This window comes from Ovis aries, chromosome 2, assembly GCF_016772045.2.
Source record: "Ovis aries strain OAR_USU_Benz2616 breed Rambouillet chromosome 2, ARS-UI_Ramb_v3.0, whole genome shotgun sequence".
Lineage (NCBI taxonomy): Eukaryota > Metazoa > Chordata > Mammalia > Artiodactyla > Bovidae > Ovis > Ovis aries.
In genome coordinates, this window is record NC_056055.1 from 113,272,819 (window position 1) to 113,300,669 (window position 27,851).

General features: G+C 38.0%; 1 protein-coding gene across 3 annotated transcripts in view; it reads right to left on the reverse strand.

Moving 5' to 3' along the window:
* Window positions 1-27,851, reverse strand: part of OCA2 (OCA2 melanosomal transmembrane protein) — a 339,669-nt gene that overhangs the window by 56,772 nt on the left and 255,046 nt on the right. The window lies entirely within an intron of this gene.

Sequence of the window (27,851 nt, forward strand, 5' to 3'; positions counted from 1 at the left end):
GATGACAGAGTAGTAAGACGTGAATATCACCTTGCTTCCCACAAATACGTCAAAAATACATCTGCATGTGGAACACCTCTTACAGAACACCAACTGATAGCTGGCAGAAGACGTCGGACTTTCAACAAGGACAGCTTATCTCCACAAAACAGGTAGGGCAAAAGAAATAAGAGACAAAGGAATCCAGATGGGACCTGTGCCTCTGGGAGGGAACTATGAAGGAGGAAAAGTTTCTGCACACTTGGAAACCCTCATGGGCAGGCACATAGGAGAGATTTGGAGCCTCAGAGATGAGCACAGCTACAGATGTGCAGAGGAAAAGGGAGAGAACTCTGCACAGAGGTCAGCGCTGGCCAGTTCCCACTAGTTTGAGATGTCGGCATGCACACAGGGCAGGTGGAGGCTTGGTGCCGGGGCTCAGGTTTCAGAGGTCAGATCCCAGGGAGAGAACTGGGGTTGCCTGCCACGAAGACAGTCTGAGGGGGCTAGTACTACACAGCTGAGGGAGTCAAGGAAAAAGCCTGGGCCTGCCACAAAAGCAAGAGATCATTATCTCGGGGATTCTCAAACTTCACAAGGTCACAGATGACAGGACCACACCTCCGCAAGTGCCAGAGGCAGTTATCTCTGACCCTAGAGGTGAGTGTTTCAGCCACTGCCATTGCCACTGAGCTGTGAGCAAGCACAGGTCACTGCCCACACTTTCCAGGGAGCCTGTGCAGCTTGGCACTGCCAAGGGACCCATGACCTGGAGCCAACTCCTCTGGGAGAATGCAGTTTGCCTCAGGCTGTAGCAACTTCCTACAGACCTCTGCCGCCACAGGCACTACCAACACTTCCCAGTTGTGTCTGCAGTTTCCCTCCCTCTCCCTGGCCTGAGTGAGCAAGTGAGCCCTAATCGGCCTCAGCCGCTGCTTTTGCCCCCTTTTGTCTGGACAGGGAACAGACAATGGAGGGCAGCCTACAAACAGTAGGACAAACAAAACTGGGACAAAAGCAAAGCTGAGCACCAGGAGCTCTGTGACCAAACAAAATGAAGGGAATTTGCTCGTGCACTGACAAGAGTAGTGGAGTAAATCCTTGCAATTGTCTTGGTAAACTCTGCACTTGTGGAATATCTCAATAGACAATGAGTGTTCCCATATTTGAAGCTGTGGAATTCAGGGGCAACTGTGGACTTTGGAAGCAAGTACAAGGTAGAATAAGGCCAAATCAGAATCTGAGCGGGCCCCACAGTGCCCACAGCAGGTCTAGAGACGTTCCTAGAAACATTGGAGGACATTCTGAGAAGGTAGATTGGCTGGAGCTCATTGTGGGGACAAGGAAACTGACAGCTGAGGCCACAGGAAAACTGTCTTCTTACTACCACTATTTCTCTCTCTATGTATATATGTAATGTTTTTCATTTTTGTTTTTTATTGTTGATTTTTTAATTAATATTTTTTAATTTTTACTTTTTATTTATTTTTTCTTTTCTTGCACATTATTTTTAAATAAATTATTTTTCCCCTATTTCTACTGTACTTTTTCATTTAGTACATCTTTTTTTGTTTTTATTTTTTCCTTTGTTTTACTTTGTTTTTAATCTTATTTCTAACTGTATTTTATATTTCTCTATTTTTACTTTGGGCTTCCCTGGTGGCTCAGAGGTTAAAGCCTCTGCCTGCAATGCGGGAGGAAGATCCCCTGGAGAAGGAAATGGCAACTCACTCCAATATTCTTGCCTGGAGAATCCCATGGACGGAGGAGCCTGGTGGGCTACAGTCCACGGGGTCACAAAGAGTCGGACATGACTGAGCAACTTCACTTTCACTATTTTTACTTTACTTCCTTGTTGTATTTTTCTTTTGTTTTCTTCTGGTTTTTTTTTTCTTTTGCTTTATTGGTATATATGTTTTATGCTTTATTTGCCTTTTTTTAAGTTTACTTTCCACATTTGATTTCATCTTGGTGCTGTGTTTTTGCTAATTTATCTTCCAGTGTTTTACATTTATGGGTTTCTTTATTGGTTCAATAGCTCTCTTCTTTTTTGTTTCCTTTATTTTCTTTGCTCTTCTTTTTGTGAGTTTGAGTGTGCATTTCTTTGTGTGTTTTGTTTAGTTTTGTTTTACTCTATTTCTTGTGGTTCTGTCTACCTGTTATTTTCTTGTTTGATTGATTTTTTTTTCTTTTTCTTTATCTTCTGTGCCAAGTAGTTCGTGGAGCCTTGGTGCTCCAGCAATGGATTGGACCTGAACTTTTGAGGTGAGAGACCTGAATCCAGGATGTTGGACAAGAGAACTCCTGACCCCATGGAATATTAACTAGAGAAAGTTCTTCCAAAGGCCTCATCCCAACAATAAGACCTGGCTACACCCAACAGCCAGAAAGTTCCAGTGCTGGACACCTCATGCCAAACTAGAAAAAAGGAACACAACCCCACCCATTAGCAAAAAGTATAGCCTGAAGCTATACTAGGCTCACAGACACCCCTTCCCCTACAGAAGAAAAAAAAAGAAAAAAGAAAACCACTGGATGCACCACTGCCCATCAGAGGGACCGGATCCAGTTTCACCAATCAGAACATAGGCACCAGTTTCACCCACCAGGAATCTATTCAAGGTGCTGACCCAACCCCACCCACTGAGGGAAGACTCCACAAGCAAGAGAAACTACAATCCTACATCCTGTGGAAAGGAGACTCCAAACAGAGTAAGTTAAACAAAATGAGAAGATAGAGAACTTGCAGCAGATGAAGGAGCAAATTAGAAATCTGCAAGACCGAACAAATGAAGAGGAAATAGGCAGTCTACCTGAAAAACAATTCAGAGTAATAATAGTAAAAATGGTCCAAAATCTCAGAATGGAGGCACAGATACATGGAATTAATGCATGGATTGAAAAGATCCAGGAAATGTTTAACAAGGACCTAGAAATAATGAACAATCAGCAATGAACAACACAATAAGTGAAATAAAAAATATGCTAGAGAAAACTAATAGCAGAATAACTGAAGCAGAAGAATAGATAAGTGAGCTGGAAGATAGAATGGTAGAAATAACTGAAGCAGAGTAGAATAAAAATGAAAAAGAAAGGATGAGAAGAAATGACAACAGTCTCAGAAAGCACTGAACAACTTTAAGTGCACCAATATTTGAATTACAGGAGTCCCAGAGAAAGAAGAGAAAAATAAAGGGCATAAGAAAATACTTGAGGAGACGATAGTCAAGAACTTCTCTAACATGGGAAAGGAAATAGCCACCCAAGTCCAGTAATCCAAAAAGAGTCCCATACAGGCAAGCTCAAAGAGAAACACACCAAGGCACATATAGCACAAACAAAAATTAAGCACAAACAAAAAAATATCAAAAGCAGCAAGGGAAAAGCAACAACATACAAAGGAATTCCCATAAGGTTAACACCTGATCTTTCAGTGAAAATTTGTAGGCCAGAAGGAAGTGACAGGATATACTTAAAGTGATGAACGAAAAAAAAAAAAAAACTACAACTTAGATTACACTACAAAGCAAGGATCTTGTTCAGATTCAATGGAGAAATCAAAAGCTGTACATATTAGCAAAAGTTAAGAAAATTCAGCACCACAAAACCAGCTTTACAACAATTGCTAAAGGAACTTCTTTAGGCAGAGAACACAAGAGAAGAAAAAGACCTACAAAAGCAACCCCAAAACAATAAAATAAATGGTAATAAGATTGGACATATTAATAGTTACCTTAAATGTTAATGGATTAAATGCTCCAACAAAAAGATATAGACTGGCTGAATGGATGCAAAAAGCAAGATGTAGCTATATGCTGTCTACAAGAAATTAGCTTCAGTCTAGGGACACATACAGACTGAAAGTGAGCCTGGAAAAAGATATCCCACACAAATGGGAGTCAAAAGACAGTTGGAGTACTATAACTCATATCAGATAAAATAAACATTAAAATAAAGATTATTACAAGAAACAAAGAATGCTACATAATGATCAAGGATTCAATCCAAGAAGAAGATATAGCAATTATCAATATATGTGCACCCAACATAGAAGCATCTCAATACATAAGGCAAATGCTAACAGTTATGAAAAGGGAAATCAACAGTACCACAGTAATAGTAGCGGAATTCAACACTCCACTCACATTAATGGTCAGATCATCCAGAGGAAAAATTAATAAGGAAATGCAAGCCTTAAATGACCCATTAGACCAGATCAACCTATTGATATTTTCAGGACATTCCATTAAAAGAAGAATACACTTTTTTCTCAAGTGCACATGGAAGATTCTCCAGGATAGATCACATCTTGGGTCACAAATCAACTCTTCATAAATTTAAGAAAATTGAAGTCATATCACCATTTTTTTCTGACCACAACACTGTAACATTAAGTATCAATTAACAGGAAGACAAACACATGAAGGCTACTCAATACACTCCTAACTAACCAAGAGGTCACTGAAGAAATCAAACAGAAAATAAAACAATAACTAGAAACAAATGACAAGGAAAACGTGACAATCTATAACTTATGGGATAAAACAAAAGCAGTGCTAAGAGGTAAGTTCATAGTAATACAAACCTAACTCAAGGAACAAGAAAAGATCAAATAAATAACCTTACACCTAAAGCAACTAAAAAAAGAAGAAGAGCAACAACAACAACAAAACTAAAAGTTAGTGGAAGGAAAGAAATCAAAGATCAGAGCAGAAATATATGAAATATCAAGCATTTTTATGACCACAACACTATGAGATTAAATATCAATTAACAGGAACACAAACACATGAAGGCTACCCAATACACTCCTAACTAACCAAGAGGTCACTGAAAAAATCAAACAGGAAAGTAAAGCAATAATCTATAGACAAATGACAAGGAAAACATGACAATCTATAACTTATGGGATGAAGCAAAAGCAGTGCTAAGAGGGAAGTTCACACTGATACAAACCTAACTCAAGGAACAAGAAAAAAATCAAATAAACAACCTTACACTTAAAGCAACTAGAAAAAGAACAACAACAAAATCCAAAGTTAGTGGAAGGAAAGAAATCAAAGATCAGAGCAAAAATAAATGAAATATATGAAATGCATGTGAAATAAATGAAAAACAAATGAAGAAAAAATAACAAAGATCAATAAAGCTAAAGCCTAGTTCTTTGAGAAGATAAAATTGACAAACCATTAGTCAGAATCATCAAGAAAAAAAGGACAACACAAATCAATAAAATTAGAAGTAAAAAGGGAGAGGTTATAACAGATAATTCAGAAATGAAAAGGATCATAAGAGACTACTACAAGCAACTATATACGATGGAGTAAAGACATCCTCTTCAATAAATGGTACTGGTAATGACCCAGCAGTCCCATTGCTGGGCATACACACCGAGGAAACCAGAATTGAATGAGACACATGTACCCCAATGTTCATTGCAGCACTGTTTATAATAGCCAGGACATGGAAACAAATTAGATGTCCATCAGCAGATGAATGGATAAGAAAGCTGTGGTACATATACACAATGGAGTATTACTCAACCATTAAAAAGGATACATTTGAATCAGTTCTAATGAGATGGATGAAACTGGAGCCGATTATACAGAGTGAAGTAAGCCAGAAAGAAAAACAGCAATACAGTGTACTAACACATATATATGGAATTTAGAAAAATGGTAAGGATCACCCTGTATGCGAGACAGAAAAAGAGACACAGATGTATAAAACGGACTTTTGGACTCTGAGGGAGAGGGAGAGGGTGGGATGATTAGGGAGAATGGCACTGAAACATGTATACTATCACGTAAGAAACGAATTGCCAGTCTATGTTCGATACAGGATACAGGATGCTTGGGGCTGGTGCATGGGGATGATCCAGAGAGATGATATAGGGTGGGGGGGGGGGTACAGGATTGGGAACTCATACACCCATGGCGCATTCATGTCAATGTATGGCAAAACCAATACAGTAATGTAAAGTAAAATATAGTAAAAATAAAAATTAAAAAAAAAAACTGAATAGCTACTGGTAAAAGAATGAAATTAGAATACTTCCTAACACCATATTAAAAAAAGAAACTCAAAATGTATTAAAGAATTAAATGTAAGGCCAGAAACTATAAAACTAAAACTCTTATTGGAAAACATAGGCGGAACACTCTTTGACATTAATTGCAGCATTATCCTATTTGACCTACCTCCTAGAGTAACGGAAATAAAAGCAAAACTAAACAAATTAGGCCCAAAGATTTTTCACAGCAAAAAATATATAAAAAACTGAAAAGACAACACTGAGAGTTTGAGAAAATATTTTCAAATAAAACAACTCACAAAGTATTAATCTCCAAAATACACAAGTGGCTTATGCAGATAAACAAACAACTCAATGAAAAATGGGCAGAACACACAAAACCTAAAAAAAAAAGGGGGGGGGCAAAACTTTTCTCCAATGAAGACATACAGATGGCCAACAAATACCTGAAAAGATGTTTTGTTCATTATTAGAGATATGCAAATCAAAACTACAATGAGGTATCACCTTATACCAGTCAGAATGATCATCATTAAAAAATCTACAAACAAATACTGGAGGGGTTGTGGAGAAAAGGGAACTTGATGCACTGTTGGTGGGAAGTGATGTTGCCACAATGGAGAAAAGAATAGATATTATTTAAAGAACCAGGCCGGGGGGTGGGGGGGGGGGGTGGGAAACTACCATGAAAGTGAAGTCACTCAGTCGTGTCCAACTCTTTGCAACATTATGGACTGTAACCCACCAGCCTCCTCTATTCATGGGATTTTCCAGGCAAGAACATTGGAATGGGTTGTCATTTTCTTGTCCAAGGGATCCTCTCAATCCAGAGATTTAACTCGGGTCTCCCACATTGTAGGCAGACTCTTTACTATCTGAGCCAGGAGGGTATGAGCCACCAAGGAATCACATATAATGCAGCAATTACACTAATGGGCATATACCCTGAGAAAATCAGAATTCAAAAAGACATATGTACCCCAGTGTTCGTTGCAGCACTATTTACAGTATCCAGGACATGTGAGCAACCTAGATGTCTATTGACAAATAAGTGGATAAAGAAGTTGTGTTGGAATAGAATGGAATATTACCTAACCATGAAAAGGAAGGAATGCTAATCAGTTGAACTGAGGTGGATGAATGTAGAACCAGTTATAGAGAATAAAGTAAGTCAGAAAGAGAAACACAAATATTGTATATTAAATATATATGGAATCTAGAAAAATGGTAGTGATGAATCTATTTTAGGGCAGGAATAGAGACAGACATGGAGAACAGACTTGCAGACACAGCAGGAGAAAGAGAGGGTGGAAAGAATTGAGAAATTAGCATTGATATACATACACTACCATGTGTAAAAATAGATAGCTACTGGGAAGTTGCTATGTAACACAGAGCTCAGCCAGGCTCTCTGTGACAGACTAGATAAGTTGGATGTGGGCATGTTGGGAAGGAAGCTAAAGCGTGAGGGGAGATATATATAATGGTTGATTTGAATTGCTGATGGCAGAATCCAGCACAATAATGTAAAGCTATTATCCTCCAATTTTTAAAAAGAGATGTAAAAAAATTAAAAAAAAAAAACAATGTAGGTCAGATAAATGTATTGATATATTCAGCTCAACAGATATTAATTCCTAAAAACAACACAATCATTAAAAAAAAATAAAAAAAGGTTTTAAAAAAGATTGCTCTCTGGGAGTACTGTTCACCTGTATATAATGAAATATCTCCCCATATAGAATGTCTTTCTAGTAAGTTGCATTTCAAATTTCTTTTTAAAGTTTAAACCTCAGAGTTTTAGAAAATGAAAAAGAAAATTCACGGTTTTTATAACTTATAGAAATGTCTATTTAAGTGAAGCATGTGACTATTTTCATAGTACTAGACAGATTCTGAAAATTGTTTACAGGAAAAGGTAGGAAAAAGAATTGGATGAGAGATATAAGTGCAGGAGCCATTCTGCTCAGTCTATCTGCTTTGTCTCAACCAAAGATGGGATTCTCTGCTGTCCATGACAGATCCTGGACAGGAAACACCAATAGGGAACCAGACACAGGGGTGACATATCTACCTAGCACCTCTCAAATGTGGGCTTTTCACTGTGATGTCATCATGCTGCATAATTTAAAATACTTAAATTATCAGCTTGACTATAAGTTTATAACTTTCCCATCCATATGTACAGCTCTTCGTTAGGCTTCATGCAAAAACTGTGGAGCAAAAATATTGGGTTTTCAATCACAGTGATCAATCAAGATTCCTGTATCAACTAAATCATAAATATAAGCTTATTTAGAGCATGGTTTCTTGATATCAGCCTAAAGAGATGTTAGGAACAAAATCATTCTTTGTTTCAGGACCTGTCCTGTTCATTGATGAATGTTTAACAGCATTCCTGGTCTCTACCCAGTTGATGCCTGTTGTACCTTCTCTGACCCAGTATGGCAACTAAAACATCTCCAGACAGCGCCAAAAATGTCACTACAAAATTGCCCCTTGTTGGCTGGTGCACTGGGATGACCCAGAGAGGGAGGAGGTGGGAGGGGGGTCCAGGATTGGGAACTCATGTACACCCGTGACAAATTCATGTTGATGTATGGCAAAACCAATACAGTATTGTAAAGTAAAATAAAGTAAAATAAAATTTTTATAAAAGGAAAAAAAGAAATTAAAGGAAAAAATTGCCCCTTGTTAATAATCATTGATGTATAGCAATACAACTTTTACTAAAATAAACAAAATTTTTAATTTGGAAAAAAACTGAATGTAATGGGAAAATTATTTTTATATGCTATTGATTGAAAGAAAATTTAAAGGCCTAAGCCAGATTAAAACTTTTGCTAGATATGAAATTGACATGCTATATATACATACACATACATACATACTGTATTTGGTGTACACCTTAATGTATGCCTAAAGACAACTATCTATTTATAGATTTATTGTCATATAATTACCCCACAATGGTCTGTGGCAACAGTGTCAGACAAAATAAAGGAAAATCTTCAGACTACCTGAACATGGCATCTAATAATTCATTTATGACTAACTGACCTAATCGAGAAAATAAAGTCAAAATATGACAATACAAAAAGCCAATAAGTAATTCCTTTATAAAATAATGAATGAAATAACTGTAATAATTAATTCTATCAAGTCTAAAGTTACAAATATATAATATATATTTTACACTTCAGCAAACTAAAGTTTATGTATAGTTGAAGACTATATACATCACTTGTCTCCTCCATCAATTTATATAGTGAAAAGATGATTGTGTAATATGATGCAAATCCCTCACAATATGAAACATTATTATCCTTCTGTTTCAGTGACAGGTTGCAAAAAAACTGGTTCAGTAATAATCTGATATCATTGCCCCACTGAAATTAGACAAATAACAACAAGTCAGTACCACTAATTCCTTCCAAATGGGGGACTAAGAGGTCTTAAGCTCCCTTCTGCAGTCAAATAAATAGATATTGGATAAAGTACACTTTAAAGTCTTTATTGGATTAGCAAGACAATGTAATGTTTTCCAAAGAATCTCCTTTCCCAATAAAATGTTTAGTGCAGCTGGCTGGGAGATGCAGATTTGAATGGCAAGGAAGGATGAAATTGCCTTGAGCTGGATGCCAATCAGTGTTTTCCAGGTGGCGTTAGTGGTAAAGAACCCATCTGCCCATGCAGTAGATGTAAAGAGCTGCAAGTTTGATCCCTGGGTCAAGAAGATCCCCTCGAAGAAGGCATGACAACCCACTCTAGTATTCTTGGTTGAGAATCCCTTGGACAGAGGACCCTAGTGGGCTACAGCTCATAGGGTCACCAAGAGTCGGACACAACTAAAGCGACTTAGCACAGAGGCCAACCAGGCACTAAAACCACTGTACTGAAGTGTGAGCAGCAGCAATGTGGTATGTTGAAACCAATGATTCTCACCCTGAACTGAGAGCCTTGAAACAAGCTGAAAATTATCCCCTGGCATCCAGTAGAGGCAAACACAAGCAGTTCCTGGAAAAGAACACCCCAAATGTAGCCTCTCAGGAGTTCCACAGATTAAGATCAAGTAGTCAAGAGTACAAGTAGTCAAGTAACATGAATGAGAGGATAAATAACCAAAACAGATTTAAATATAACACAAACATGCAAGAAGGAGAATCTATAGATACCAGATATAGTAGAGTAATTTCGTTTAAAGAAACTTGAGTTGAAGAGTGTAAAAGTAACAGCTAATACTTGCCTTTTGATGAGTTAAGAATGTAAGTTGTCATTTCTTTAGCAAACCACTAAAAGAGAATATTAACTGCCAAAAAATGGGAAATCAAATTCTATATAGTCCTTAATCAACTCAGATAAAGAAGAAAAAAAGATTGAAAATAAAAGTATACAAGGTCAGACTAATAAAAGATAGCAGATTTAAACTCAAATGTATTAATATACTCATTAAGAGTAATGGAATAAATATATTATTAAAAAGCTAAATATTGTCAGACTGTACTAAAAATGTGTTTTATACCCAAATACATGCCGTCTTCCAAAGATATGTTTAAAATATAAGGTAAGAAAATTTGAAAGTTAAGGGATAGGAAAAAAATGAAAGTTTCTAACTTTCTACCCCTTATGAACAGTTAATAATTCTAAATTTCTATATGCTTAGTAACACAGCCTCAAAAAATATAAATCATCCATAGAACTGCAAGGACAATAAGACATATCCACAATTAACTAGGGAAATTGGCTAATTAAGAAAAAAGAGCATGGTTTAAGAAATCAAAATAAAAATTAAAAATAAGCTTTGAATGAATAAAACAATCAAAATACATATAATAACTTGGAAGAATGTAGTTAAATCTATGCAAATTAAATTTATGACATTAAATATCATATTTGAAAATATAAAGCATGAAAAGAAAGCTAAGCATTCATTTTCAGAAGGTAAAAAATAACAACAAATTAACCCAAAGGAAGAAGAAAATGATAAAATAGAAAAAAATATTCAGTTGAGAGAAAAGACTAACAAAGTGTGCATGCTAATGGAGACTAATAAATAGAAAAGAAGAAAGAGGAGGACAGAAAGAATAGAAGTCACAAGTTACCAATTTATCAATGAAAACAACATCTCTAAAGAGACTGCTAAGCAGATATAGGAATGAAACTACAAAATGGTAAAATTAATTGTAGCACTCTTTTCATTTTTCATACATATATTCAGTTGATTCAGCAATATTTGTTGAAAAGATGTTCCTTTCCATATTGAACTCTTTGGCACTTTTGTTTAAAATTAGTTGTTCATAAATGGGATATGGCTAAGATGGTGGAGTAGGAAGACTCTGAGATCACCTCTTCCCATGGGCACACCATAATTACAACTATTCACAGAGCAACTATCTATGAGAACAACCTAACAACTAACAGAAAATATTTTCAGCAACTGAAGATATAAAGGAACTGCAAGATGGGTAAGAGTGGTACAGTCACAGCACAGCACAGTAGTACAGTCACAGTAAAACACACACCCCAGTATGGCAACTCACAAATGGGAGGATAATCAAGAATCCAGAAGTGATTATCTTCCAAGTAATCCCCAAGAAGTGAGGAGTCCAAGCCTCACATTGGGCTCCCCCATTCAGTATACTGCTCCAGAAAGACTATCTCCCCAAACATCTGGCATTGAAGTCCAGTGGGGCTTGCATGCAGCAGAGCCAAAGGAAAGAGAAATTCCAATCTTAAAAAGTGCACACAAAATCTCACATGCTCTGAGTCCCAGTGAAGAAGGAATCATTTGAAAAAAGCCTGAGTCAGACCCATTTGCTGACCTTAGAGAGCTTTTCCATTGTAGGAGACAACTTAGACTCCCCGTCAGGACACAGATGCTGGTAGGAGTCATTCTTGGAAGTTTATTCTACCATGAGGATACTGGTGCTCACAACTACCATTTTTGAATCATCTTTCTAGCCTATTAGTGCTGGGGGCTTACCCACCTACTAGCAGGCAGACACCAAACACAGGCCCCACCAGCCCTGCAGTTAGCTGTACCAGGACATGGCCCTACTCACTCATCAATGCACCAGAACTAGCTCAGGGGATCCTCAGACCCAGACTGACCCATCAGTAGGTCAGCAACCACCACATAAGGCAAGACCTGGTACCCAGCCAGGCCAGGGGCCAGGCCCACCTACCAGCATTCCCACAGAAGTTGGTCTCATCAAAACAGAAGGGCCAACAACACCCTATATTGAGGGACCCTAGAGCATATCACTCAGGCCCCCTGCTGCTGGGCCCTGTAGCATGTCTCTTACACAAGGCATTCCACCAAGATCAGGAAATGTATCTGACCTACTTAATATATAGAAATAAACAGAAAGAATTAGGCAAAATGAAAAGACAGAAAAATACATTCCCATCTAAACAGAATAAAGGAACAAGAGAAAACCTCAGAAGAATTAAATGGACATCCTGGCGACCCACTCCAGTACTCTTGCCTGGAAAATCCCATGGAGGGAGGAGCCTGGTAGGCTGCAGTCCCTGGGGTTGCTAAGAGTTGAACACAACTGAGCGACTTCACTTTCACTTTTCACTTTCATGCATTGGAAAAGGAAATGGCAACCCACTCCAGTACTCTTGCCTGGAGAATCCCAGGGATGGGGGACCCTGGTGGGCTGCTGTCTATGGGGTCACACAGAGTCGGACATGACTGATGCAACTTAGCAGCAGCAGTAGCAGCAAGCAATCTACTCAATAGAGAGCTCAACATATTAAACAGATAACTAATAAGAACCTACTGGATAGCACAGGCAACTCAACTAAATAATCTGTAATGACCTATATTGAAACAGTATCTAAAAACAAGTGTATATATGTATACATATAACTGATTCATTTTGCTATATAGAAGAAACTAACTCAAAATTGTAAATCAACCCTACTCGGTTTAGTGTTTTGGTGTTTTGTTTTGTTTTGTTTTGTTTTTTAAGAATACAAACAACCTGATTGGAAAATAGGCCAAAGTTATCAACAGATACCTCATCAAAGAAGATACACAGATGGTAAACAAACATAAAAATATGCACCACATCATATGACAACAGTGAAATTAAAATTAAAATAACAGAGACACCACTACACACCTATTAGAATGGCCAAAATCTAAAACACCAATACCAAGTGCTGCTAGCATGTGGAGTAATAGTAATTCTTATACATTACTGATGAGAATTCAACATGCCACACTTTGAAAGACAGTTTGGCAAATCCTTACATAACTAAACATACTCTTATCATATGATTCAGTAATCACATTCCTTAGTACTTATTCAGAGGATCTGAAAAATAATGTCCATCAAAAAAACTCAGCACATGGATGCATATAGCATTTTGTTCATAACTACCCAAACTTGGAAACAACCAAGATATCCTTCAATAAATAGATAAATCAACTGCAGTACATTCAGGCAATAGAATATTATTCAGTGTTGAAAAGAAATCAAGCATGAAGAGCCATGGCAAGCATGCATGCATGCATGTCTGAATAGTCACTCAAATCATGTCTGACTCTTTGTGACCCCATGGACTATAGCCTGGCAGGCTCCTCTGTCATGGGATTCTTCAGGCAAGAATACTGGAGTGGGTTGCCATTTCCTCTTCCAGGGGATATTCTCAACCCAGGAATCAAACCTGCAACTCTTACATTGGCAGGTGGATTCTTTATGCTCTGGAAGAAATTTTAAATGCATATTACTAAGTGAAAGAAGCCAAACTGAAAAGCTATATATAGTATGATTCAAAGTATATTATTCTGGAAATGGTGGAACTACGGAGAACAGTTAAAATAACAGTGGGTGATGATTTCACAGTTCAGTTCAGTCGCTCAGTCATGCCCAACTCTTTGCGACACCATGGACTGCAGCATGCCAGGCCTCCCTGTCCATCACCAACTCCTGGAGTTTACTCAAACTCATGTCCATTGAGTCGGTGATGCCATCCAACCATCTCATCCTCTGTTGTCCCCTTCTCCTCCTGCCTTCAATCTTTCCCATCATCAGGGTATTTTCCAGTGAGTCAGTTCTTCACATCAGGTGGCCAAAGTACTGGAGTATCAGCTGCAACATCAGTCCTTCCAATGAATATTCAGGACTGATTTCCTTTAGGATTGACTGGTTGGATCTCCTTGCAGTTCAAAGAACTCTCCAAGAGTCTCCTTCAACACCACAGTCCAAAAGCATCAATTCTTCAACACTCAGCTTTCTCTATAGTCAAACTCTTACAATACATACAAATATCAAATCAGTATATTGTACACTTGAAACTAATGTTACATGTCAATTATACTACAATGAAATGGAAAACATAGAAAATAAAGAGATCGAGGTAATGATCACAAAGATGATAAAAGAAATGAGAAGAATGAATGAACACAGTGCGAAGTTTAACAGAAATATTCAGTACAGTTCACTTCAGTTGCTCAGTCGTGTCCAACTCTTTGCGACCCCATGAATCACAGCACGCCAGGCCTCCCTGTTTATCACCATCTCCCGGAGTTCACTCAGAATCACGTCCATCGAGTCCGTGATGTCACCCAGCCATCTCATCCTCTGTTGTCCCCTTCTCCTCCTGCCCCCAATCCCTCCAAGCATCAGAGTTTTCCCAATGAGTCAACTCTTCTCATGAGGTGGCCAAAGTACTGGAGTTTCAGCTTTAGCATCATTCCTTCCAAAGAAATCCCAGGGTTGATCTCCTTCAGAATGGACTGGTTGGATCTCCTTGCAGTCCAAGGGACTCTTAAGAGTCTTCTCCAACACCACAGTTCAAAAGCATCAATTCCTTGGCACTCAGCCTTCTTCACAGTCCAACTCTCGCATCCATACATGACCACAGGAAAAACCATAGCCTTGACTAGACAGATCTTTCTTGGCAAAGTAACGTCTCTGCTTTTGAATATGCTGTCTAGGTTGGTCATAACTTTTCTTCCAAGGAGTAAGCATCTTTTGATTTCATGGCTGCAGTCACCATCTGCAGTGATTCTGGAGCCCTAAAAGAGAAAGTTTGACACTGTTTCCATTGTTTCCCCATCTATTTCCCATGAAGTGATGGGATCGGATGCCATGATCTTCATTTTCTGAATGTTGAGCTTTAGGCCAACTTTTTCGCTCTTCTCTTTCACTTTCATCAAGAGGCTTTTAGCTCCTCTTCACTTTCTGCCATAAGGGTGGTGTCATCTGCATATCTGAAGTGATTGATATTTCTCCCAGCAATCTTGATTCCAGCTTGTGTTTCTTCCAGTCCAGCATTTCTCACGATGTACTCTGCATAGAAGTTAAACAAGCAGGGTGACAATATACAGCACTGACATACTCCTTTTCCTATTTGGAACCAGTCTGTTTTTCCATGTCCAGTTCTAACTGTTGCTTCCTGACCTGCATACAGATTTCTCAAGAGGCAGGTCAGGTGGTCTGGTATTCCCATCTCTTTCAGAATTTTCCACAGTTTATTGTGATCCACAAGATCAAATGCTTTGGCATAGTCAATAAAGCAGAAATAGATGTTTTTCTGGAACTCTCTTGCTTTTCCCATGATCCAGCAGATGTTGGCAATTTGATCTCCGGTTCCTCTGCCTTTTCTAAAACCAGCTTGAACATCAGGGAATTCACAGTTCACGTATTGCTGAAGCCTGGATTGGAGAATTTTGAGCATTACTTTACTAGCATGTGAGATGAGTGCAATTGTGCAGAGTTGGAGCATTCTTTGGCACTGCCTTTCTTTGGAATTGGAATGAAAACTGACCTTTTCCAGTCCTGTGGCCACTGCTGAGTTTTCCAAATTTGCTGGCATATTGAGTGCAGCATTTTCACAGCATCATCTTTCAGGATTTGAAACAGCTCAATTGGAATTCCATCACCTCCACTAGCTTTGTTCATAGTGATGGTTTCTAAGGCCCACTTGACTTCACATTCCAAGATGTCTGGCTCTAGATTAGTGATCACATCATCATGACTATCTGGGTCATGAAGATTTTTTTTGTACAGTTCCGTGTATTCTTGCCACCTCTTCTTAATATCTTCTGCTTCTGTTAGGTCCAGACCATTTCTGTCCTTTATTGAGCCCATCTTTGCATGAAATGTTCCCTTGGGATCTCTAATTTTCTTGAAGAGATCTCTAGTATTTCCCAATCTGTTGTTTTCCTCTATTTCTTTGCATTGATCGCTAAAGAAGGGTTTCTTATCTCTTCTTGCTATTCTTTGGAACTCTGCATTTAGATGCCTATATCTTTCCTTTTCTCCTTTGCTTTTTGCCTCTCTTCTTTTCACAGCTACTTGTAAGGCCTCCCCAGACAGCCATTTTGCTTTTTTTGCATTTCTTTTCCATGGGGATGGTCTTGATCCCTGTCTCCAGCACAATGTCAAGAACTTCATTCCATAGTTCATCAGGCACTCTATCTATCAGATCTAGGCCCTTAAATCTATTTCTCACTTCCACTGTATAATCATAAGGGATTTGATTTAGGTCATACCTGAATAGTCTAGCGGTTTCCCCTACTTTCTTCAATTTCAGTCTGAATTTGGTAATAAAGAGTTCATGATCCAAGCCACAGTCAGCTCCTGGTCTTGTTTTTGTTGACTGTATAGAGCTTCTCCATCTTCGGCTTAGAAAGTATAGAGAACAAACAAAACTGAAGAATACAAAAAAAAATAATTTTTTTTTTAAATCCTGTTAGAGGGAATCAACCATAGTTGAGATTATACAAAGGAATGGATCAGTGAACTGGAAGATAAAGTACAAATCATCAAAGTTGAACAGAGAAAGAATATTAAAAGAATGAGGACAGTTTAACTATACTAATATTTGCATTACACAGATCCTGGAAGGAGAAGAGAGAAAGGGGCAGAGGACATAATTAAAGACATAAGAGCTGAAAATTTCCCTAACCAGGGAAAGGAATAGACATCCAGGTCCAGGAATCACAGAGAGTTTCAAACAAGATCAGTCAAAAGAGATTCACATGAAGACTCATTGTAACTAAAATGGCAAAAGTAAAATAATCTTAAAAGCAGCAGGGGAAAAACAACAAATTACATAAAAGGGAATTCTTATAAGACTGTTTGTTGACTTTAAACTGCAGGCAAGCAGGAAGTGGCACAACATATACAAAGTGATAAAAGGAAAAAACCAATAACCAAAATATTGTACCCATCAAGGATATAACTCATATGTGAAGGAGACATAGCTTTATACACAAGCAAAAGCTGAGTTTAGCACCACCAAAGTGGCTTCACAGGAAATGTTAAAGGGACTACTCTAAGTGGAAAAAAACACAACTAGAAAAGTGAAAATTATGAAAGGAAAAAAACTCTCATTGGTGATGGTAAACATACAACAAAGGTAGTACATAAACCACTTATAAAGTTACTAGAAAGGCTAAAAGATGTAAGATCATTCATGTCTACAATAAGTAGATACAGGATTCACAAAACAAGAAAGGCATAAAATATGAGGTCAAATGTATAAAGCATGAGTGAGATGAGAACATGTTAATGTTAATGTTCAAATTTAAAAGATCATCAAATTAAAATAATCATATATAGATAGATAATTAGATAGATTGATAGTTAGATATTTATGAACCTCATGATAAGTACAAAGCAAAATCCTACACTGGCTACATACAAAAAAGAGAGAAGGGCACTCAAGCATGAAACTAAATGTAATCATCAAGTCACAAAGGAATAAACAAAAGAGAAAGAAAAGAACTAAAAAGCACTGCAAGAACAATTAAGACGATGGCAATAAGTACAAACCTATCAGTACTTTAAATGTAAATAGACTAAATCTCCAATGAAGACAGTGTCCAAAAGACTGTTCTATACATCTGTGTCTCTTTTGCTGTCAGGGTTATCATTACCATCTTTCTAAATTCTATATATGCGTTAGTACAGAACAGTCTTTTGGACTCTGTGGGAGAGGGTGAGGGTGGGATGATTTAGGAGAATGGCATTGAAACATGTATAATATCATATATGAAATGAATCGCCATTCCAGGTTTGATGCATGATAGTGGATGCTTGGGGCTGGTGCACTGAGATGACCCAGAGGGATGGTACGGGGAGGGAGGAAGGAGGGGGGTTCAGGATGGGGAACACGTGTATACCTGTGGCAGATTCACATTGATGTATGGCAAAACCAATGCAATATTGTAAAGTAATCTCCAATTAAAATAAATAAATTTCTATTTTTTTTTAAAAAGACACACAGTGGCTGAATGAATTTAAAAAAAAAAAAACCACAAGAGCCAACAAACATATGCTGCCTACAGGAGGTTCACTTCAGATCTAAAGACACACACAGACTGAAAGCAAAAGGATAGAAAAAAGTACTCCATTGAAAATAGAAGAGTAAAGGTAGCAATACTTTTATCAGACAAAAGAGACTTTAAACAAATATTGTAATAAGAGACTAAGATGAACATTACATAAAGATCATGGGCTCAATCCAAGAACAAGACATAACAATTGTAAATATAGATGCACCCAACATAGAAACACCTAAATATATAATGCAAATGTTAACAGACACAAATTATTAACAGGGACTATTAACAGCCCACTTATATCAATAGACAGAAAATCAATCAGGAAACACTGGCCTTAAGTGACATATTACCAAATATTATATATATAACACTCCATTTGAAAGTAGCCCAAATACGTATTTTTTTCAAATGCACATGAGACATTCTCCAGGATAGATCACATACTAGACCCCAAAACAAGTCTCAAAAATTTTAAGAGAATAGAAATCACATGAAGCATTCTTCAAGAATATGTTCCTTTGACATAGGTTGTTGAATTTATTGGCATAAAGTTGTTAACAGTAATATTATCATTCTTTTAGTGTTTGTAGTGTTTATATTGATATCTCCTTATTACTGATGATACTGGTGCTTTCTGCTGTTTTATTTCTTGATCTATCTAGGTAGAAGTTTGTCAATTTGTAAAAATTCTTAGAACGAAGTTTGGCTTGACTTATTTTCTATATATTGTCTGCTTGTTTCCTAATTTGTTGATTCTGACCTTATCTTTAATTTCCTTACATTTACTTTGGTTTTCCTTTGCTCTTTTTTCCTCCTCCATTTTCTTAAAAATGGAATGTTAGATAGCTGGAATTAGATCTTTCATTTTCCTATTATGAGTATTTAATCAATAAGTTCCCACTCAGAAAGCTTTAGCATCATCCAAAATTTTTTGATAAGTTACATTTTCATCGACATTCATTTTAAAATATTTTCCCCTTAGATTTGACTTTCACTCATGATTTGAATAGAAGTATCTTTGTGAATTCCAAAATATTGGTTTTCCCAGATCTCTGGTTGTTATTCATTTAAATTTGTTGTTGTCAGAGTATGTAGTTCTTAGACTGAAATTTGTAATCTTAGTAATTTATCATGTGTATATGCAGTAAGATGTAGAGTTCTACAAATTGTGTTAATTGCTATAAATGTAAAATGTAAAATGGCTGATAATGCTTTCCATATCTCCTATGGTTTTCATGACTTCTTTGTTTAGATCTTTTACCAGTTTTGAAAGAAGTGTCATAAAACCTTCTATGATTGTGAAATTATCTATTTTATAATTTAATGAACCAACTATTTTAATGTTTTATTATGAATATCCCTGTTATATGTTCCTGATAGGCTATCCTATTTATCTTGATTAAATATCCCCCATTATTTCTAAAAATTTATTCCTTAAAGAAATAGGAATATCAAACCACCTTACCTGTCTTGTGAAAAACCTGTATGCAGGTTAAATAGCAACAGTTAGAACCTACAAGGAAGAACTTACTGGTTCAAAATTGGGTAAGGAGTACAACAAGGCTGTATATTGTCACTCTGTTTATTTAACTTACATACAGAGTACATCATGCAAAATACTGGACTGGATGAATCACAATCTGGGATCAAGATAGCCAGGAGAAATATCAACAACCTCAGATATACAGATGATACCACTCTACTGACAAAAAGTGAAGAGGAACTAAACAGCCTCGTAGGAAGGGTGAAAGAGGAGAGTGAAAAAGCTGGCTTAAAACTCAACATTCAGGAAACTAATATCAGGGCATCTGGTCCCATCACTTCATGGCAAATAGATGGAGAAAAGGTGGAAACAGTGACAGATTTTAATTTCTTGACTCCAAAATCACTGCAGATGGTGACTGCAGCCAGAAATTAAAAGACATGTGCTCCTTGGAGAAAAAGTTATGATAATATGCTAGACATCAAATTAAAAAGCAGAAACATCACTTCGTCAGCAAAGCTCCATATAGTCAAGGCTATAATTCTGTCAGTCCTGTATGGATGTCAGAGTTGAACTATAAAGAAGGCTGAGTGCCAAGTAATTGATGTCTTCAAATTATGGTGCTGGACAAGACTCTTGAGAGCCCCTTAGATGGCAAGGAGATCAAACCAGTCAATCCTAAAGGAAATCAACCCTGAATACTCATTGGAAGGACTGATGCTGAAGATGAAGTTCCAATACTTTGGCCACCTGATGAGAAGAGCTGACTCACTGGAAAAGACCCTGATGCTGGGAAAGATTTAAGGCAGAAAAAGGAGGCAGTAGGGGATGAGATGGTTAGATAGCATCACCATCTCATTGGATATGAATCTAAGCAAACTCTGGGAGACAGTGAAGGATAGGAAAGCCTGGCGTGCTGCAGTTCACGGGATCACAAAGAATTGGATATGATTTAGGAACTGAAAAACAAACAGTAAACAAGGATGTCATAGTCATCAGTGATTTTAGTCCTCCAATGTGAGTTCCTGAGTCCTAAGGGCACTCAGGAAGGAGAATACCTGTAATCTAACAGACATCATATTGAAGCCACTCCCTATGTTGAACAAGGGAGCTCATGATGTGAAAAACACAGAATACTGGCCCCAGGATAGTTGAGATCCATATTAAAGAAATTATTTTGGTGACCCTAGACTCTCGCTTCTTCATATATACCAAAAAGTGCTTAATTCCTTAAGTGGGATATCTGGTTTTCTTTAATGAGCAATAATCTTTTGATATTCAGACTGCTTGCCTATTGTTGTATAGCTTCTATATAAGCTGGCTTCTCTCCTCACATCCTCAGAGCAATTCTCTCCAAGAATTGCTATCTTCCAGGCTTGAGATGCTATCTTCCAGGCTTGAAGTCCTAAAAATTCCCACCAACTAAAACATAACTCTCAATTTTTAGGCTGTGACTGTTTTTTAAGTCAACAATTATGATAAAGATCCTGAAGTAAACCACTAGACTCTCAGTGTAGTGCTCAGATTCAGAAATTACCTGATTTTTACCACTAGGATGCTCCTGCAGAACAATGAACATAATGATAAGAAATAGGCATAATAGCTTTTCCTGGTCTCAAGGAAGCTGATTTAAGAAGCACAGTGTGGCTCCCCTGAATATCCAAGAAACAAGAGCCAGTCAAAGAGAATAAAATGTTCTATAAAGAAGATATAAGAAGAGAGTGGTCCTAAGATGGCAAAGGAATAGAACCGGGAGACCACTTTCTCCCCCATAAATTCATCAAAAGATCGTTTGAATGCTGAGCAAATACCACAAAACAACTTCTGAAAGCTGGCAGAGGACACTAGGCACCCAGAAAGGCAGCCCACTGTCTTTGAAAGGAGGTAGGACAAAATATAAAAGATAAAAAGAGAGACAAAAGAGTTAGGGACAGAGACCCATCCTTGGGAGGGAGTCATAAAAGAGAAGTTTCCAAACACCAGGAAACCCTCTCACTGGTGGGTCTATGAGGAGTTTTGGAATTTCAGAGGGCAACATAACAAGGAGGAAAAGATAAATAAATAAAACAAACAGATTACACACTGAACCGCACCTCCTAGCAGAGAAGTAGCCCAGATGCTCGGGTCTGCCACCACCAAGCAGGGGCTGAACAGGGAGGTGCAGGCTGCATTGCTTAGGGAAAGGACCAGGCCTGAATGCCCTGAGGGCAATCTGAGGGAGCTAACGTGAGACAGCAACCCAAACTGTGGGAGAGAGAAAACCTTCCCATGAAAAACTCTAATCTAGGCACTGCCAGGCCCACTCACAGAACAATAAGACTGAGCAAATACCAGAGGAGAGCTAGCCCTTAGTGGACTGGCCCATCCCCCACCAGAGGCAGGGAGGCAGGCAGTCAACAGCCAGAGCCAGAAGGCAGGGGGCAAACTTGGCCCCAGAGAGGGCATCCTCCACCAAACTTTGAGCAGGCTCCCAGTTGCTAACCAAGTCTTCCTGGGGTCCTAGACGGTTGATATCCACCAGGAGGGTCACAGCCAGAGATCAGCTCCCCAGAGGAGACACACAGCACACCTTAAACGGTGCTCCCGCTGTGCACCCAGGAAACTGAGAGGCTGGGACGGGGGCAATGATAAGATGCACCGCCCCACCTAGAGAGTGTGCACTCACCAAGCACCTGATCTCCTGAGCTGCCTGGATCTGGGAAGGGCACAAAGTGCAGGCCCAACCAAGTCTGCGCCTTTGGCGAGTACCCAAGAACCTGAACCTGAGTGGCTTAGACCTGGGACGTGCACACAACCCAGGGCCCGCTTTAGACAGTTCCCCTGCAGAGCAACCTGGAGCCTGAGCAGTGTAGACCAGGAAAGTACACACACTGTGAGTGGGGCAAAAAAGTGTGGCCCAGACACTGCAAGCACTCCCCATACACGCCAGTGATATTTGTTTGCAGTGTTCCTCCCTCCCCGCAGCACAATTGAACAAGTGAGCCTAAATAAATGACCACCTTTGCCCCCTTGTGTCAGGGTGGAAATTAGACACTGAAGAGACTTTCAAAGAGAGGAAGCCAAAATAAACAAAGAATAGGGAACCGCTTTGGAAGTGACAGGTGCAACAGATTAAAACCCTGTAGTTAGCATTGACTACATTGGAAGGGGGCTATAGACCTAAGAAGAAGTATAAGCTGGAACAAGGAACTAGCTGAAACTGAACTGACCCCACACTGCCCTCAATAACTCCAGAGATATTCTAGATATACTTTACTATTATCATTTTTTAATTTTTTTTTACTTTTTAAGTTCTTTATTATTCCTTAAATCTTAATTTTTAAAACCTGCTATTACCTTGCAAAAAAAAGACCCTATTTGTAAAGAAAATTTAATATATATATTCTTTTTTATAATTCTTGAGATTTTGTTTTGTTTTTTTAATATTGTATTTTTGAGAGTCTAACCTCTAGTCTAGTTTTTCATCTTTGCTTTTGATATTTGTTATCAATTTTGTACCTTAGAGAAATGCAAATCAAAACCACAATGAGGTACGACTTCACACCAGTCAGAATGGTTGCGATCCAAAAATCTGCAAGCAATAAATGCTGGAGAGGGTGTGGAGAAAAGGGAACCCTCCTACACTGTTGGTGGGAATGCAAACTAGTACAGCCACTATGGAGAACAGTGTGGAGATTCCTTAAAAAATTGCAAATAGAACTACCTTATGACCCAGCAATCCCACTGCTGGGCATACACACCGAGGAAACCAGAATTGAAAGAGACACATGTACCCCAATGTTCATCGCAGCACTGTTTATAATAGCCAGGACATGGAAACAACCTAGATGTCCATCAGCAGATGAATGGATAAGAAAGCTGTGGTACATATACACAATGGAGTATTACTCAGCCGTTAAAAAGAATTCATTTGAATCAGTTCTGATGAGATGGATGAAACTGGAGCCTATTATACAGAGTGAAGTAAGCCAGAAAAAAAAACACCAATACAGTATACTAACACATATATATGGAATTTAGGAAGATGGCAATGACCACCCTGTATGCAAGACAGGGAAAGAGACACAGATGTGTATAATGGACTTTTGGACTCAGAGGGAGAGGGAGAGGGTGGGATGATTTGGGAGAATGACATTCTAACATATATACTATCATGTGAATTGAATCGCCAGTCTATGTCTGACGCAGGATGCAGCATGCTTGGGGCTGGTGCATGGGGATGACCCAAAAAGATGTTATGGGGAGGGAGGTGAGAGGGGGGTTCATGTTTGGGAATGCAAGTAAGAATTAAAGATTTTAAAATTTAAAAAAAAAAAAACTAAAAAAAAAAAAATACCAGTTTAAAAAAAAAAAAAAAAGAATGTGGGCAGTCCACCCAAAAGATTTAGAAATTGATGACAAACAGTAAATAAGAACATGAAGAAAATAAACAGGATTGGATGTTTTAAAAAAAATAAATAAATAAATAAAAATAATAATAAAAATCCAACCCTCAGTACCCATTTTTACTTAAGACTGTGATTACTGGGTTGATTGCTCTCTCCCCTTTTGACTCTCCTTTTTCTCCCCAGGTCACTGCTATCTCTTCCCTCGCCTTTCCCTTCTCTACTTATCTCTAAATCTCTTCGAGTGTTCCAGGCTGTGGAGAACACTTAGGGAACTGATAACTAGCTAGATTTGTCTCCCTCTTTTTGATTCCCCTCCTCTCCTCCTGGTTGACTTTACCTCTTTCCTCCCTCTTCTCTTCTCTATGGAACTCAGTGAACCTCTCTGAGGGTTCCAAATTGTGGAGAGCAAATAAGGAATTGCTTAATGGCTAGATTTCTCTCTCCCCTTTTAATTCCCCCTCTTCTCCTGGTCACCTCTATCTCCCTCCTCCCTCTTCTTTTCTCCATGTAACTCTTTGAACCTCTCTGAGTGTCCCTCACTGTGGAGAAGCTTTACACCATTAACCTAGATGTTTTATTATTGGTATGGTATGGATGGAGAAGTCTTGAGGCTACTGTAAGAATAAGACTGAAACCCAGAGGCAGGAGGCTTAAATTCAAAACTTGAGAATACCAGAAAACTCTTGACCCCAGGGAACATTAATTGACAAGAGGGCACCCAAAAGCCTCCATACCTACCCTGAAACCAAGCTCCACCCAAGAGCCAACAAATTTCAGAGCAAGACACACCAAGCTAATTTTCCAACAATGCAGGAACATAACCCGAAGCATTAAAATATAGGCGGCCAAAAGTCACACCAAACCCACAGACATCTCAAATCTCACTATTGGACACTTCATTGCACTCCAGAGAGAAGAGATCCAGCTCCAACCACCAGAACACATACATAAGCTTCCCTAACCAGGAAACCTTGATAAGTCACTCCTTCAACACCCCCTCAACAGGGAGGAAACGCTGCAATAAAGAGGAACCACAAACTTCCAGCATACAGAAAGGCCACCCCAAACACAGCAATCTAAACAATATGAAAAGGCAGATAAATATTCAGCAGGTAAAGGAACATGATAAAAGTCTGCCAAGCCAAACAAAAGAGGAGGAGATAGGGAATCTACCTGAAAAAGAATTCAGAATAATGATAGTAAAAGTGATATAAAATCTTGAAAACAAAATGGAGTTACAGATAGAGTCTGGAGACAAGGATTGAGAAGATGCAAAAAAAGTTTAACAAGGACCTAGAAGAAATAAAAAAGAGTCAATCAATAATGAATAATGCAATAACTGAGATCAAAAGCACTCTAGAGGGAACCAACAGTAGAATAACTGAGGCAGAAGATAAGATAGGTGAGGTGGAAGGTAGAATGGTGGAAATAAATGAAGCAGAGAGGAAAAAAGAAAACAGAATTAAAAGAAATGAGGACAACCTCAGACACCTCTGGGACAATGTTAAACACCACAACATTAGAATCATAGGAGCACCAGAAGAAGAAGACAAAAAGAAAGGCCATGAGAAAATACTTGAGGAGATAATAGCTGAAAAATTCCCTAAAATGGGGAAGGAAATAGCCACCCAAGTCCAAGAAACCCAGGGAGTCCCATTCAGGATAAACCCAAGGCAAAAAACCCCAAGACACATATTAACCAAATTAATGAACATCAAACACAAAGAACAAATATTAAAAGTAGAAAGGGAAAAAAATAACACACAAGGGGATTCTCATAAATATAACAGTAGATCTTTCGATAGAAACTCTTCAAGCAAGAAAAGAAAGGCAGGATATACTTAAAGTGATGAAAGAGAAAAATCTACAACCCAGATTACTGTACCCAGCAAGAATCTCATTCAAATATGAAGGAGAAATCAAAAGCTTTACAGACAAACAAAAGCTGAGAGAACCACAAAACCCACTCTTGAACAAATGCTAAAGAATCTTCTCTAGACAGGAAATACAGAAAATGTTTATAAACTCGAACTCAAAACAACAAATGAATGGCAACGGGATCGCACTTATCAATAATTGCCTTAAATATAAATGGGTTGAATAGCCCAACCAAAAGACAAAGACTGGCTGAATGGATACAAAAACAAGACTCCTATATATGCTGTCTACAAGAGACCCACCTCAAAACAAGGGACACATACAGGATGAAAGTGAAGAGCTAGAAAATGATGCTTCCTCCCCATAACATCTCTCTGGGTCAAAAAAAAAAAAAAAAGAAAAGAAAACGATATTTCCTGCAAATGGAGACCAAAAGTAAGCAGGAGTAGCAATACTCATATCAGACAAAAAAGACTTTGAAATAAAGGCCGTGAAAAGAGACAAAGAAGGATACTACATAATAATCAAAGGATCAATCCAAGAAGACGATATAACAATTATAAATATATATGCACCCAACATAGGAGCACCACAATATGTAAGGCAAATGCTAACAGGTATAAAAGGGGAAATTAATAGCAACATAATAATTGTGGTAGTCTTTAATAACCCACACACACCTATGGATAGATCAACTAAACAGAAAATTAGCAAGGAAACACAAACTTTATATGATACAACGGACCCTTTAGACCTAATTTATATCTATAGGATATTTTACAACAAAACAACGAATTTCACCATTTTCTCAAGTGCACATGGAACCTTCTCCAGGATAGATCACATCCTGGGACATAAATCTAGCCTTTGTAAACTCAAAAAGATTTAAATCATCTCAACTGTCTTTTCTTTTTTTCATTATATACATAAATTTATTTATTTTAATTGGAGGTTAATTACTTTACAATATTGTATTGGTTTTCCCATACATCAACATTTATCCGCCACAGGTATACACGTGTTCCCCATCCTGAACCCCCCCCTCCCTCCTCCCTCCTCACTCCCCATACCATCCCTCTGGGTCGTCTCAGTGCAACAGCCCCAAGCATCCAGTATCATGCATCTTTAGATGCCAACTACAGGAAAATCAAACTATTAAAAATACAAACATATGGAGGCTAAACAACACACTTCTGAATAACCAACAAATCACAGAAGAAATCAAAATATGCATAGAAACGAATGGAAATGAAAACACAGCAACCCAAAACCTATGGGATTCAGTTAAAGCAGTGCTAAGGGGAAGGTTCATAGCAATACACGCCTACCTCAAGAAACAGGAGAAAAATCAGATGAATAACGTAACTCTACATCTAAGGCAACTAGAAAAAGAAGAAATGAAGAGACCCAGGGTTAGTAGAAGGAAAGAAATAATAAAAATTAGAGCAGAAATAAATGAAAAGAAACAAAGAAGACCATAGCCAAAATCAACAAAGCTAAAAGCAGGTTCTTTGAGTAGACAAATAAAATAGACAAACCATTAGCCAGACTTTTCAAGAAAAAAAAAATAGAGAAGAGTCAAATAAACAAAATTAGAAATGAAAATGGAGAAATCACAACAGACATCACAGAAATACAAAAGCTCAAAAGAGACTACTGTAAACTACTATACATAAATAAAATGGACAACTTGGAAAAAATGGACAAATACTTATAAAAGTGTAAATTTCCAAAACTGAACCAGGAAGAAATAGAAAATCTTAACAAACCCATCAGAAA